This window comes from Chenopodium album, chromosome 20 (genome assembly GCF_948465745.1).
Source record: "Chenopodium album chromosome 20, dcCheAlbu1.1, whole genome shotgun sequence".
Taxonomy (NCBI): domain Eukaryota; kingdom Viridiplantae; phylum Streptophyta; class Magnoliopsida; order Caryophyllales; family Amaranthaceae; genus Chenopodium; species Chenopodium album.
The window spans coordinates 18,299,704-18,316,768 of NC_137853.1; the positions used below are offsets into that span (position 1 = coordinate 18,299,704).

The following is a 17,065-nucleotide window of genomic DNA, read 5'->3' on the forward strand; positions in this document are numbered from 1 at the left end:
GATTGTTGTTAGAGCTTTATATTAATATTATGGAAAATTTGTGAGAAAGGTCCATATAAGTAGACCTTTTTGTGACAAAGGCCCTTTTATAAAAAAGGTGGCACAAAAGGTCCTTATCTCATGTTTGAGTTGTGAGGAGGGTCCTTTGACCATTTTCCGGCATTGACTTTTTTATTTTCCGGCAAAAAAAGCCACGTGTAAACACGTGGCTTTTTAAGTTCCCTTTATACCCTGTTTTCTCTCATCATGAGGAGGATTAGCCTTGAATTACTTTGAATAGCCTTCAATTTTGATTTATGGGATTCACAAACTTTTAAATAAAACGGATGTTCAGTAAATTACTGAACATCCGTTATAAAGTGAAAATAAAAGGCGTAAAAGTTACACTAAAACGCACAAAAGTTACTCTGACATATATAAGAGTTATTTATGTTTCATTGATAAATTTGACAAAAGTGATATTAAACTTGACAAAAGTAACACTAAATTTTACAAAAGTGAACTCGATGTACAGTAAATTACTGAAAATCGGGTGTATACAAAAGTGATTGTATGGGATTACAATTGAAGTTTTGGTGTTAATTATTTTCAGAAATTAGGGTTTAATAATGGGAAAAAAGGGGGAAACGAAGGAAAAGTGGACGGAGAAAAAAGGGAACTTAGATGTGACTTTTTTTGGCCGGAAAATAAAAAAGTCAACGCCCGAAAATGGTCAAAGGACCCTCCACACAACCCAAACATGATATAAGGACCTTTTGTGCCACCTTTTTTACAAAAGAACCTTTGTAACAAGAAGGTCTATTTAAAAGGACCTTCCTCACAAATTTTCCTAATATTAATATGGATTATCTTATAGTTGCCGAAATTTCGTTTATAAGACTTGTCTTTCAAGGCAATAGATATATATTTGAGAATATCAAAGTCGGCATTTGGCTGGCAAAAAGAAAATGGAAGCAAGTTAATGGATCAAAAGGAATCAAAATAGAATTTCCTAATGGATGATGAACAATTCCTAATAAGTAGACTTCATCATTCCCTTTCGATTAATTGTCAAAATAATGGAATTAGATTTGATTGATACTATTGTACTTGCCACCGTTGCTAAATGTGTTTAAATGAAGGTTATTTTTATTTTTTCTCTCTCTCTCTCTCTAAAGAGATAAACAACTATGATTGATTGAAAAATAATGTTTCCCTCGAAAAAGAGGGTTTATCTCTTTCGAAAGACGAGGGTTTTTCGATCTCCTTCGAAAAATAAGGTTTTTCGAACTTCTTCAAATGTTTAGGTGTTATTTGCGTATAATTTGGTCTGCAGTTATGCGGGACTGCAATTAATTATTGCTCGGATTCGGGTTACAAAATCAGCACAAGAATTTTTTTTTTACACAAAATTATGAAGGGGCGACGGTTAAAGGAATGGTGTCCTTCGACTCATTATTCCTATAAATACCTCCTCAGTTCCCTCTACTCATTTTTCCTATAAATACCCCCTCAGTTCGGGGCATCAATCAATACTCACATTCTCTCTTCTATACTCTAGCCTAAACACTAGCCTACCCTATTCTGTCAAAATTCCTTCCCTAAGCACTCCTAGGAATCCGTACTTTACCTGAGGTTCTGTCCTTAAACCATGTCTTGAAAGGTAGAACTGTTTGAAGGTTTGGCCCCAAGTCAACTCTATATAATTTCATAATTATTGTTTTATTAATTTTCCTTGAAGTTACTACTAACGCGTTTATTGTTTTTATAGTTGCATGTAAGCAAAATCAAAGTAAGGAATTATGTTCCTTTTATTTCTATTATTTTTCTAACGATTCTTATATTGTTGGATTATTGTTAAATTGCTTCCAATATTTGTAATCCCCCATATTTTAGGTTCATTATATTATATTTCTTTATTATTTATACAAATATTTTATTTCGATTTCTTGGTATAAATTATTTTTATGAAAAATTTAACCGGATTTCATTAAAACTAATAAGTTTTTGTTTAATTCAAAATCCTCTTTTAAGCTTAGTAGTCTAATGTCTAAACTTTTATTCAAGCCCAACTCCTACTCCTACTTAAATTTAAAAAAAAAAAAAAAAAAAAAAAAAAAAAAAAAAAAAAAAAAACTAAGCCCATATTAAAAAACCCCAAAACCCTCAAATTCCTCCCCCTTATTCACGTAATTCACCTTCCTCCTTTGTCCTCTTGCTGCTCAAAAAACAGGAAAAAAACACAAACGCTGCTGCCTGCTTCTGCTGAGCACCACCACCGGCGCTGCCCAGCTTCCTCCGACGACCGCAGCTCCACCTGCACACCACCAGTGGCGTTGTTCACCTCTTCTTTTCTCCCTCCTTCCACCCTTATTTCTCTTTCTTTCTTGCTATTATTAAAGATCTTTATTTTAGTTTATATTGTTAGTTTTAATTACTTAAATCATGTTTGAATTCCTTAAAAGCATGAGAAATTATCAAGTTTATAAATTATGATATGCAGTTTTAATTTTCAGATTTCATAATTTGTGGAATTAGGGCTTTAAACTTGGTTATTTGGGGATTTTAGGGCTAAATTCGTGTTAGGGGATGGATTGAACTAACCCTATGTTTGTTATATTAGCATATAATCTTTATTGTTAGTATTACAATTAATTTTCATATTTGAATTATGTAAGGGGGGGGGGGGGAGGTTGAATTGTAGTATTAGAGTTTAGCCAAACTTTTTACGGAATTAAAACTAAATAAGCTAAAGGAACAGAAAGATAAACTGAAGGAACTAAAGTGCATGAGAGATTTTTACGTGGAAAACTCCTTGGCCCTAATCAAGGAGAAAAACCACGACCACTTGGGATTTTAGGAAAAGAATCTTCACTAGAATAGGGCAATAAATCCTATTACAAACTAAAGACTCTTACTCCAAGTTCCTCAACAAACTTGAAGCCCCGAGGAACAAGTCACCCAACTTGTTACTCCTTCTCTTCTCTTTCTCTCTTCTCACTTCTCACTTCTCTTTTCTCTTTCTCTTCTCTTTCTCACTTCTCTTTCTCATAATACAGAAGTTCACTCAAACTTCCCCATTCCCCAAATTACAACTCGAAAGAAAGAATAAAAACTCTAGTACAAGAACATTAAGAACACTCTAATTGACTTATGTGGAATTGGACTCTTAACTCGATTAAAAGCTTAAAACTTGTGTGAGCAAGGGTTATTTTTTCCAACAGAAATCAATAGCTATTTATAGATCAACAAACGCTTTGGAAAGTCCTCTTTGTGTAGAAATTCCATTACGCCACTACTTCAACCCACTAAGAAGATCATGTTCCTAAAATTAAGGAACTATGAACTCCTCAATGTGCAAAGCCATGACTCATGAAGAACATGGGAGAGTAGGCCGCAAATTTTGGAAAACATGGGAGATTTTATTTGCAAAAGATATTTTCGAAAATCAGAAATAAAATAAAATCTTTTTAGTAAAAAAGATAAACGTTAAAAAGCTTAACAGTTTTCCTAAAAACTAGCCAGCACAATATTTATCTTTTTAGACCAATTCCACACAATAATTTTGAATGTAACTTAATATCTTATACTTACATAAATCCTAAAATATAAAATACATTTAGTCTTCATGTTTCACTGATGAAGCTTTTTCTCCGAGGCTTCTGTTCCTTGGAAGGAACTTCTCTTTTCTGGTGAGGCTTCTTCTCTAAAGCTTCTGTTCCCTGAGGGAACCTTCTCTTCTCAAGTCTTCATTTCTGAAGCGCCAGTTCCTATGAGGAAACTCTTCTTTTTGGATAGCTTTGTTTCTAGCCTTCTTGTTCCTCATGGTATCTTTGCTCAACACTTAATTTTCCTAGTCTTTGCACTGATCACACACTTAAACAATCAAGCTTTTATTAGTAGGTAAGTAAGTGACGTTGTCTCATCATCAAAACCATTAAGTCCAACAATATTTCCCCTTTTTGATGATGACAAACAAACCAAACTTACTTACAAGAAAACAAAGATAATCCATCCTAAACTAAAGAAAAAAAATGCAGAAGGGAACTAATGAATAGAAAAACAGGACAGAAAGTAAAAAGAAAAAAATAGCAAAGAATTGAAAAACTTGTATTTACATTTACCTGCTTCTAAAGAAGTAGGCTAGCTGTGAAGACTTCGAACAGAGACCATAGAATGATTAAGTTTCCTTGAGATAGTTTGCATCTTTTCCCCCTTTTGGCGTTATCAAAAACCAACACACAAGCAATAGTATACCATAACACAGAACAATCAAGCGGTCTACTGTTAAGACAAGAAGCATGCATAGAAAATATTCACAAAGCACATAGGCAAAAGGGCTATAGTTCACAAAGCACCTATCTATTCTATCTACTACTTAAATAAAATAAAATAAAATTACAAAATACTTTATCGGTACGTAGACTGTACTAAGATTACAAAAATACATCACGATGCGCAGATCGTATTTAGTAATCTACTGGGTCATACTAGTCATTATATAGCAATAAACAACATCATATATTATAAAATTGCCACATAATAAATCACTCATCATGCTTTCCTAAACTATAACATCTCATATTTTAATTAATGTAATTAGATAATATCATATATTATTCATGATCATCAATAAAATCACTAGTAGAAAAATTGAAAAATACAACGCTCATTGGCCACCGATTTTTGAAAACCCGTGGCAAAAATTAGTGGCGGGATGAGGCAAAGACCAATGGCCACCGGTTCAACCAAACCTGTGGCAAAAATTGGAAAGGCCACCGGTTTTGAACCGGTGGCAATAACTAAGTATATTAAAAAAAAAAAAAACAACGCCCCCCCCCCCCTTTATAAACCCCTAACCCTAAAATTTTACTCTCCCTCAGCCTCTCTCCTTCAATCTCCCCTCTCCACCTTCTCTCTCCTCTCTCCTTCACTCTCCCCTCTCCCTCAGCGATCTCCTCCTCTCTCCTGTCTCTTTCTCTCTCATCTCCTCTCCACCTTCTCTCTCCTCTCGTGCATCTCTCATCTCCTTCTCTTCTTCTCTCTCGTCACCCTCCTCTTCTTTCCCCTCAAACATCAACAACAACATCCTCCCTTGTCACTTTCTTGAAAAAACGTTCTTGATGGTTTTCAAGGTCAAATTCGACCATGAAAATGCTAGATCTAGCGTTTTCATAGTCGAATTTGAGCATTAAACCAAGTGTGAGGGAATTTCGAAGCTTTTTTTACTTTAAAGGTACGTTTTAATGTTTTTATTTTTGTTTTTGATTTTTTTATTTAATTTTTGGATGGTTTTAGGTTGGTTGGAGTGTCGGTTCGGTGATGTTGGTGATGGTGTTACGTGTTGAGGGTTTTAGGTGGGTGGGTTGGAGTGTGGGTTCGGTGTTTAGGTGGGTAGATCTGGGTTTGGTGGGGTTCGGTGAGGGTTCGGTGAGGTTCGGTGAGGGGGTTCGGTGAGGGTTCGGTGAGGGTTTGGGTTAAGTGGGTGGTGGGTAAGGTGGTAAAGTCGTGGGTGGTAGGTGGTTGTAGGTGGTAAAGTCGTGGGTCGTGGGTGGTTGTAGGTGTTTAGGTGGGTAGATCTAATTAATTTTCATTATTTTTTCTGGGTTTTCTTTTTTATTTTGAAGTTCATGTTTTCTGTTTTTTTTTTTCTTCTTTTCGCATCTATATTGTAAGTTTAATTAATTTTGGTGTTTTTAATTATGCAGGTACTAGTTTATGACTCCACATAGAAGAATCAAGAAGATATTGATGTTGTAATTTTTTTTTATATTGATGTTGTAAATTTTTTTTATTTTTTTTGGGTATTGTACAATAAAAATTTAATGATAAATTTATTTCTGATTATATATTTCATTTACAAGTTTAGTTGATTTTGATGTTGAGTTACTCATATTTCAAGTGAAATAAGCAAACCAAAAATATGAACTCATAACTCTGACTATTTTTCAAGTGAAAAAAAAATAAATAAATAAATTATACCTCATATTGCCACCGGTTAACCGGTGGCAAAACTAAACCGGTGGCAAAACTAATAAATACCCAAAAAAAAGCGCCAATTAATTTATTGCCACCGGTTAACCGGTGGCAATTCTCGTTTTTGCCACCGGTTTTGAACCGGTGGCTATTTAAATATATTATTGGCACCCCCCAACTGACCACCGGTTCAAAACCGGTGGCATAAGGGGGTTTTGAACCGGTGGCCAATTGTATTTTTCGTCTAGTGAATATCATATATTCTAAATTAGTCATGAGATAGAATCAAATCTTATTTTAATCTTAAAGATAAATCATATTTATCCTCAAAGATTATCCTAACAAAGTTAGGAAATTCTATCCTAATTACTAGCCAATCACAATATTTTAAATCAATTATATCCAAAAATAATTATGGGATAATCACATTATTTAAATCATTTGTTATCCTTTTGGAATATGCTCAGAATATCCTAACAAATCTTATCCAAAATTAACCACTTTAATTTAGCATAATTACCATTTTAACAACTTAAATATGGATAATATCAAATATAACAACTTTTGAATATTTGATTTTATCCTTAAATAAAAGATTTATCCAAATAAAAGAAATTTTATCCCAAAATAATTCATAATTATCTTGAAACAAATTTTCAAAAAACAAATTTTTTTTTTTGAAAAAACGTGCGCCAGCCACCGTGGTGTGGCCAGCCGAAGCCAGCCACGGTGGCCGACACCTTGCGGTGTACGCTGCACAGCAGCGACGCAAGGGCAGCAGCAGCACACGCAACACTTGCGCGGCACTGCTGTCGCTGCTCCTGCTGTCCGAGCACCCTGCCCAGCCCCGCCCTCCCTCCTGGACCACCTGGTGCGGCAGTCGCCGTGGCAGCGCCACCCAGCCGCGGCTGCCGTACCTTAAATCCTTCTTTTTTTTTTGTTTCAATTTTAATCAACAACTTTTGTTAAATAAAATTTATGTGGTCCATGATAAATTAAAACATAACTTTTATGCTAATTCATGCAATTTAAAATTAAATTCACAATCTAATTTTAAAATCTAGGGTTCTTCATGAAAATAATCCCCAATTTAATTTAACTTTTAAATCAAATCATTGATCATGCAAAATTCACAATTTATACATAAAATCAACTAGATTAAATTCATGAATCATTAAACAAACGAAACCGAACAAAATCAAGCACAAAATCAGATTTTAGGGCTAAATAGGTTCGAAATTTTCGAAAAATTAGGGTTAGGGTTCGAAAAAATTCGAATAAACTAGGGCAAAATTCGGATCTCTTGGCTATTTTGAGCATTATTAAATCACATTTAATCAATTCCAAGAGTTAAATCACATTTAATATAATAATTGACCCATAATTAAATATTCTCCCTCCTAATTGAATTAAAATTGTGGATTATCAAAGAATTATTGGCAATATGCGTAAATGCAATAGGCTAACTGATACCACTGTAGGAGTTTATAGGTACTACGCATCGGAAATAAACATGAATCATATTCATACAGTACCTAATCCAAGGATCTAATGCATAACATATAAAGAACAAATAATTGTACCTTTGAAGCGTGATTCCACGTGCGATCGAGCAAGAACAAAGGGAGATAAAGAACCCCAAGCGTGATTCCTCTACTTGGTCCACGGGCACAAGTTAAGACCTCCACTAATGCTAGTTAGTTGAAATTGAAACCTTCAATTGACCTTTTATGGAGAAGAGCGAGCAACGAACCACCATGAACCACCACGAACACCACACGCGCCACCTAGGGTGGCCGGACGTACGGCGAGGGGAGGAGAGAGATAGCCGTGAGTTAGAGAGAGGATTAGGGTTTTGGGATTGGTTGCCTTGATGTCAAAATTCACTGTGTGTGAATTATGACTGCTTACTGCAAACCCTAGGCACGAATCTTATCTATAGATCTCATCTCTAAATAAGAGTCCATGTCAAAAGCCCAAAACTTAATTCCAATCTAACTATGCTAGCCCAATCCAATTCATGATTAGTTAATTGCTCATGAGGCCCATTAATGGGCCTCTTACTTGCTTAACCCAATACCCTTGTGTGTGACCAATATAGGATCCATTCTAAAGGACTTTGGACTATTTGACTAGCCCAAAGATCATCTCTCATAGTCTAGCAACAGAGGATGACGCCCCAATAGAATGAACTTATTATCTCCATAATAGTGATCCTTGATATATCTAGTAATTGCACTTATCGAAGACACAATTCCTTCAGATTGATGTTTGATTAGAGTAATTGTTCTTCTTTGATTGTTGATTCTTTGATTGTTGATTGTTGATTACCTTAGTTGTTTGTTGAATTGATGATGTTGCTAGAGTAGTTGTTTGGTTAGGGATTTGGTGAAGCTTATATTATGTAATGGATTGATGTAGATTGGGGATTTTGATGGAGTTGATGATGTGATTAAATTGGTTAATTGATTATGTGCATGTGTGTGTCGATTTAGGCTTGATCACCCCACACTAGATTGCATTGTAAGTTCACATTGATACAGACCATTGATTTGTGGCTTGCATTTACACGATTGAGGTGTCTTGTGATGTTTCCTAGCTAGAGTTTATCGCAGTTGACGCTAGTTAGACCTCTAGGAAAATAGCTTGATATGCTTTTTTGGTTGCATAATTGATCTTCCCTCACATTGCTTGACTTAGTCAACTTCGTAAACCAATTTGTATTGTTCATTGCTATTATAAGTGAATCCTAATCCCTAGCATTCTATTTGTTTGGTTTCTTTGTCTTAGTAGTTGTTAGTGTCCTCTTTTACCTTTCGTCTTCGACCTAGCTTAGACACATAATTGGAAGCACTTAGACATTACCGTCCTTTGGGTTCAACCTTTGACTTACCTCTATACTTGTATTTAGGTTTGTTGAGTGTTTATAAATTTTGTTTGGCTTAGGAGGATTAGTTCAACGACCTAATTTTCCCACGTCAGAGGGTGTATGCCAACGGGCGGCTCCGCGAGTTCGTGATGAAATCGAACTCGACTCCATAGTTTGGGTGGATTTAATAACTCGGATGAACCCTTATTGCTATGAGAGTTTTTGGGTTGATAGAACTTAAATCCCCCGGGGCTAAGACGTATGTAGAACACACACATTTTTTCAGAAAAATCGAAGGAAGCCGATCGTGAAAAAGTAAAATAAAGCCACTGGATAGATTTCAGGACTGCCATGACACGACATAATGTACCGTGTCACGGTGCTGACCACCGCGTGAAGGTTGCTTGTTCCATGACACGGCAGTATCTGCCGTGGCGCGGCAGTCAAGGAATCTGACTAGTGCCTCTTTTTTCCTACGTACGCAATTAGGGATGATAACGGGTCGGATTTGGATCGGATGGAGCTTCATCCACATCCATCCGCACCCGCCATCAGCTCCACCCGATCCACCCACCACCCACCACCCACCACCCACCACCCACTTACCCCATCATCCACATCTGATCCACCTATCATCCACGGGCGAAACGGGTGGATCGGATGCTAAACGGGTGATTTGAAGTGATTTGAAGATTATTTAATTTAAGCCTAAATCATAATTTGTCGTCAAAATCAACATTACAACCTTACAAAAAAGAACTTCGTTTAATAGTATAAGCTTTTTACTATTCCGTAGTACACAATTACATTGGCATATGACTATAAGTCAATAAACTTGCAAGAAATACATAGATCAAAAGAGCCAAGCTTTGTCAAGTCCTATTTTTCCTTCAAAGATCCATGACCTTCATCATCCTACAAGATTTACAAAAGTATAATTAAGATCAAATAATGAATATTAACACATAAATCAGTATCTAATCATAAGTAATCTTGACTTTCCTTTGTAAATCAATGGAATTCATGGTGAATGGTAACCCCTGAGTCCTTGACCCTCCCTTTTCTTTCCTAATTTCTACTGTTTGTTCAAAAAAATTTAATGCAATGATGTTCAAATTAAAAAAAAAAAAAAAAAAAAACAAACTATATACGAAAATTAACAAGCTTAACTCAGAGTTGGTAGATTGAAGCACACAAACACAAAATTAAATGTCGTAGTATAGATATTTAAATCAAATCAGACACAAATTGAAATGGGGAAATTTTTTTAAAAAAAGAGAGTAAAAAAAAATTAAAACTTACATTAGAAATCGCTGGAAAAGATCGGAGTATGAGACGTCGCCGGTGTGATGGAGTAGCCGGTCAGGATGGAGTCGTCGGCGATCGATGGTGAGAGAGTAGAGATACTAAAGAATGAGAGAGAGAGAAAGGGTTCATATTGTTTAGAACATGAAAATGAGATGATCAAATGCGGCTGCTTGCATTTTAGACTAGGGTATTATTACAATATTGTATATATTTATATATTTTTATTATAAAAAAATAAGCGGGTGGATGATAAACGGGTGACGGATGACTAAAAGTTCCATCCGAATTCGACCCGATTCGTCATCCGTTTCATCCACCATCCGCATGTCATCCGTTTAAGTCGGATTTTCATCCATTTAATTAGTGCGGGTGGAGCGGGTTAATAGATATCCATATAAAATTGCCATCCTTATTCGCAATTAGGTTATCCAATTTTTCCGATGGGACAGACCTAATAGCGACGTTAAAACGTCTTATGCAAAAATGCCAAATTAATCACAAGAATACGATTCAAGAATCTTTCAAGTCTAATCCACTCATCTTAACTAAATACCGGTCACTCAAATCAATAAAAAACCAAGAATCCTCCCCCAGTGGAGTCCCCAAATTGTAGGCGTCGTTTGAAGTGCGCCTACGTTAAGTATATGTGAATATGCTTGGCACTCATAGGAAGTGAGAATTGACATACGATAAGGGACAACGATTAGGGACAAGGAAACCAGGGAGCCACCAACAAGTTATTAAGGAACTTGTAAACCGTCCACGGATCATTTAAGGCAACCACGATTAAGGGACAACGATAGGCAACAAACCCCTGAAGGTTACACCCCATTCATAATGCATGAGATTACTAACTCCATATGGTTCGGAACCACGAAAGGAGGATCGGGGATGACGGTACGAAGTGAGTCATGGAGTCACATTCGCCCGTATTGGCCTCTAATCAATTCTTATGGTGAAAAGTATTCTTGTAATCTCAAAGGCATGCGAACAAAATATTCAATTTGCTCTAAACTATTATTAAGCTAAATTGGTTGAATATTAATGCAACATATAATTCTATAATATCGTGATCACTTGATTAAATAACAAGATTAAAAAGGAACCTAAATTGATCATCCAAATTATCTTATTAGGCGTGATTTTCAATTACATATTCCCTTTAACATGCAATATGGTGATCATAATAAACAATAGAACAAACATTAATATAGGAAGTAATATAGCAATAAATCTAACAATATAGAATCGTTAGAAAAAAAAAATAATAATAAAAGGAACATGATTCCTTACTTTGATTTTGTTTGCTTGCTACTATAAAAACAATAAACGTGTTAGTAACTTCAAGGAAAATTGATAAAACAATAATTAAAATGAAATTAAATTAAATTAAATAGAATTGATTTGGGGCCAAACCCTCAAACAGTTCTACCTTTCACGCCGTGGTTTAAGGACAAAACCTCAGGTAAAGTACGGACTCCTAGGAGTGCTTAAGGAAGGTATTTTGAGAGAATAGGGTATGCTAGTGTTTAGGCTAATGCATAGAAGAGAAAATGACAGAGTTGATTGATGCCCCGTACATCAGAAATGATGGGGTATTTATAGAAAAAATGTGCCGAGGGAACACACGGAACCCTAAAAAGATAAAAACCCTAAAAAAAACGCACCGCGACACGGCAGAGGGCACCGTGTCACGGTGAATCCCACCGTCAGACAGGACATGTTACCGTGACACGGTGGACCACTGTGTGACGCGGGAAATATTTAGGGTACGGGGGAAGAAAACGCGTGAAGGGTTTACGCGAAAAGGACACAGAATAGCCCCGTGTCACAGCAAGGGCACCGTGTCACGGGGAGTCCCACCGTCAGACGGGGTACATTCCCATGACACGGTGGACAGCTCCTGTGACACGGGATGTTGTAGTCCGCTTTTCTGTCTAAATTCATTTTTAACCCTAATTTCGTTCAGCATTTTAGTGCTGATTGATAATTTCAGGTCATTTCTGATTTATTATTATTAATTGGGCTAAAATAATAAAATAAAAAGGTTTGGGCCAAAATAAAGAACTATGCTTTGACTAAACATCAAGACTGATCTGTGGGTTATTTTATGAACTGAATTTGATTGAATATGAATTTTAAGCACTCCATGGATTAAATACTCAACCCGACCAACTAATGGCGGTGAAAGCTTGTTCATCATCGTGTTTGGTTTAGAGGAAACATTTTTAGGTGTCTACAAGTATTTATAGGGAAACTCCCTCAAGCATTCCAATCTCCCATTAATGTGGGACAATTGGTAAATGCCTTTTTCAATTAAATTTTAATTCAAAAACCAAATCAAAAGGCAAATCAATCAACAAACAACAAGTGTCACAAGCTGAGCAAGGGTAGGTGAGGACCACAAGGGGGGATTACCTTCCCCTTGCTCCCTAAGCAAAGCCCCCAAAAATTGCCTCCCTCTCTCGGCCTCCCAGCATGCGCCAGCTAGCGCCCGATCTTAGGCACCAAGGCACGCCCAACTGACAACATGGTGCCTTGGCTGGGCCTGCCAGCTCGGCAGCATGTGCGAGTAGCCCTCCAGGAATGCCGTGCATGCATGCGGGCTGCTGCTGAGCGCTACCTTCACTAGCGAGGCCCAGCGTGCATACCTAGTAACTGGTGCTTTGCTAGCGAGGGCTGCTGCTCGCCCTTGCGCACTAGCACCCGATGCTTGTGGCAAGGCTTTGCTAGCCTAGCTACTCTTTGGTGCATGTTGGTGCTAGCTTGTGTGCGGCCAGATGCACCTTCTCTGCAAGCATGCTCGACCAACAAGCCTAAAACACGCATGCATGCTTGGCTTGCAGCACAGCCATGCCTTGCGGTTGGTGCCCTATGCTAGCCTAGCCCTCGCTTGGCTAGGCCAATGCGAGACTATGGCTTAGTTGTGACTTGTTGTTTGCTTGATTTCTCGTCTGGTCAATTCCTAAATTCGACTCGACTTATGACGCTCGGTTTCGACACTCTAAGCTCGATATCTGACGTCTACGTTCGTAATACTCTAATCACTCATTTAGTCCTTCGGATTCATTCATCGTTTCGGTTCGATTACTCAATTGGGTGTGACTCGTAGGATTCAGTGAAGATTTAGCTTTAATATATATTAATTATGCATTAATATTATTGATCAGAAGTAGCCTCCAATTAGGCGTTCGGATAACTTGATCTCACATAATAATTAGCTTTCTAATAATTTTGAACCCTCTATCGAAATAATGCACTTGTTCGAAAGACACCATTCCTTTCAAATATGGTTAAAAGTTTAGCGCTTAAAAAAACACGGAGGGAGTAGTAGGTTAATTAGTTGAGGACTAAGATAGGAGAGATTTATAAAGTAATGAATGTAAATTTTTGCTAAAAAAGGGAAGTGTAACACTTAAACAAAGCACGATTGTATTTGTTGAGTGTAATAATTAAAATAACACGTGAGGTAGTACTCTTGGTACACTATGATAGAAGATTGAAGCTTCGAAAACAGTAAAAGAGGGAGGGAGAATGATTAACACAATAAAGAAACATGTGCACTTTGTTTCAACTTCCGAGTACACTAATCTAACAAGTGACAACTTGCCTTGCAAGCTCCGTTTACGAATAGCAATCACTATGCGCAGTGCCCATACACACGATCCTTCTTCAGCTCCGATCCACATAATGCAAAATAGTTCTTCCATTCATCTCCTACTGCTCAACTTAGCACTGCTTCTCCCCATCACCAGCTCAGCTACTGCGACCCTAAGCTGCCCAAACTGCGGTACAAAGCCTGTACCATTTCCACTCAGCACTTCACCAGACTGTGGCAGTCCATTGTATAAGGTCCGATGCACAAAAGGGACATTATGGTTTGATGCCCTAAATGGTTCATCTTACGTGATAACCTCAATAACTCAAAAGAGCCAACAGCTGATAATCCATCCTCCAAGCTTCAATGGAAGTACCTGCATCACCACTGATTATCATGCTGGAGGTCTCTGGCTCGACGAGAAGCTTCCTTTTAATATCAGCAGCGACAACACTGTTCTTAAACTGAACTGTCAACCTCTTGCTTTTATATCAGCTATGAACTGTTCATCCAATAGTATCTGTTTCAGGCATGATCTTAATTGCTACTTCCTCTCTGTTCATTTCTGCTTTTTTTTATCGTTGCTACAAATTAATCTCTGTTATTTTCCTGCAGGTATATGAAAGAAAATAAAGATGTGGCATCAAGATGTAAGGATAAACATATATGTTGCTCTTTTACAGGAGGAGGTTCCCAAAATGATCATAACATAAAGTTAACACCGGAGAAATGTGCAGTGTACACAAGTTTCGTAGGATTGTCATTAAATACTCCACTGCCAGTAAGTAAATGGCCGGAGCCTGGAGTAGCAATAAACTGGGTTCTGCCTCCTGAACCGGTCTGCTCAACTGATTTGGACTGCAAGAAGTTGCCAAAGTCATCATGTGTGCTTAGTGCTGCAAAAGGACTGAAGAGATGCCTCTGCAAAGCGCAATATAAATGGGATCCCATTACAGGAGCGTGTTCTAGTAAGTTAAATCTTTCTGAAATTCTAAAAAATAGTTTACTAGTCCAATATATCCGGTGAATCAGAATTTCAGTATAAATTATGCAACTTGTTGAAATATGTAGAGTATGAACCTGTTAAATGATTAAATTACTCATTATTAAGTCAAACTTAGGAGTTATGTTATGACACTATCAAGTAATATTCGAATATATATTTATATGGAATATATACTAGGGGAGTATTAATTTTTTCTAGTTTTCTTTTTACTTTAGAAGTTGGTTTCAGTCAGCCTTGTATAAGCTATGATTAATTAATTACATGTCGCGCTGCAACAGAAGCATCATGTTTCTTTGATTAATGAAGCTTTGTTGTGCTACATAACAATAGTTTAATAAATTATATAACTCTCAAAATATTTATCAAAAAGTGAAATGTCAAATATGTCTAATATTATTGGACTCTTGATCTATTGCAGAGGTGAAGTGTGAAACCAGCAAATGTCGAAGGGAAAGAAAACAAAAAAAGATGACTGCAGGTACATACAACGACTTATAAGTTTTGCCAATGTGTGTGTTAAACAACATACCCATATTAAAATACATTTAGTACAATTATAAATGTACATGGAGTTTCTTTGACTAATCATATTCAGTTTTATTTCAAGATAAAAAATTTGCTTATTTTATTTCAGGTTTAACATACACTGGAGGTACAATAGCAATTCTAGCATCATTTGCAATCCTAGTATACATCCATCTTCAAAGAATCAAGCGAAAATCACGTGAGCAATTAGTAAGAGAACGTCAACAGATCTTAAATGCAAATAATTCAAGTGGGAGATCAGCTAAGCTCTTTTCAGCAAAAGAGATAAGAGTATCAACAGGAAATTTCTCAAAAGAAAACGTCCTTGGTTCGGGAGGATTTGGTGAGGTCTACAAGGGCATCCTACAAGATGGCACTGTAATAGCAGTAAAAAGGGCTATATTTGGGAACACAAAAGGTAATGATCAAGTGCTAAATGAAGTACGGATATTATGCCAAGTGAATCATCGGAGTTTGGTCAGGCTACTTGGGTGTTGTGTTGAGTTGGAGGAGCCAGTTCTGGTGTACGAATACATCTCCAATGGAACGCTTTATGACAGGCTACACGTATCATGTTCTAGTGATCAAATTGAAGCACCCTTGAATTGGAAACGAAGATTGGCAATGGCACGTCAGATAGCTGAAGGCCTTACATATCTGCATTTCTCTTCTGTTCCTCCTATTATTCATCGAGACATTAAGACAAGCAACATCTTACTCAATGATAAGCTAGATATCAAGATCTCAGATTTTGGTCTCTCAAGAATAGTGGATAATGAAGCAACACATATGACTACTTGTGCTCAGGGGACTTTAGGGTATCTTGATCCTCAGTACTATCGCGACATGCAATTGACAGACAAGAGCGATGTGTATAGCTTTGGTGTTGTTCTGCTAGAGCTACTTACAACACGGAAAGCTATCGATTTTAGCAGAGAGGTTGAAAATGTAAGCCTTGTTTCCTACATGAGGAAAATGGTAAATCAACATAAACTGCTGGATGCAGTAGATCCCTTTCTAAAAAAGGGAGCCAGCAAATTAGTGCTGGAAACTATGAAGTTGATTGGAATTCTGGCCATTTCTTGTTTGGACGAGCAACGGCACAATCGTCCTTCAATGAGAGAGGTCACGGACGAGATAGAGTATATGCTTCACATCATTGAAGACAAAGGTGCGAAATAGAATTGAACACAGCAGATCTTGCTGAATTCATTTTATCAGTTTAGAAGATAAACACTTGGGTCAAAGGCCTCAAAGCATCATGTTTGCTTAGTAGAATCTCTTAAATAATACATAAATTTTCTCTGTTTTCTCAAAATAATCAACATATGAGCATATCTCATTAGCATAAACAATTAGTAATAATAATTTAACTCGGTTTACCAAGTAAACTCTTTATTTCGCATTTTTGACACATTTGTTATATCCAAAATAAAATGACTTCTACTCTAGCTGTTACATTAGAGAACTCACAGGTGAGAATGTAAGATAGTAGTCAAGAATCTGATGTAGTCTTTGGTGTAACATTAACAATTAATCTTGCCTTTGGCGCCGGTATGACAGTTCAAATTCTAATTGACAACTAATCCCCATGACAATGTTGCTGTTAAACATAGCATGTCATTCACATTGCATAAAATGGGAATTAGAATCCCTTCACTCATCCAAATACTTGTTCTTTGAAAGTGTGATTACATTGGTTAGTGTATCACAAGAAAAAGGGAAAGTCTTCAAATAAGGTTAATTAGCCTTGGATCTTGAAATTCCACTGAACATGGTAATGCGTTCTGATGTTACAGAAACA

At 36.8% G+C, this 17,065-nt stretch overlaps 1 long non-coding RNA gene and 1 pseudogene across 1 annotated transcript; one reads left to right on the plus strand and one right to left on the minus strand.

Moving 5' to 3' along the window:
* Positions 1 to 9,570: 9,570 nt before the first annotated feature.
* On the minus strand, positions 9,571 to 10,307 carry LOC145599493 (uncharacterized). The gene is made up of 2 exons (XR_014103775.1): positions 10,127 to 10,307; positions 9,571 to 9,739 (listed from the first exon to the last, which is right to left on the minus strand). It is a non-coding gene; the product is annotated as an uncharacterized LOC145599493 (long non-coding RNA).
* A 3,467-nt stretch (positions 10,308 to 13,774) lies between these two features.
* On the plus strand, positions 13,775 to 16,443 carry LOC145596889 (wall-associated receptor kinase-like 20 pseudogene; annotated as a pseudogene).
* Positions 16,444 to 17,065: the final 622 nt, after the last annotated feature.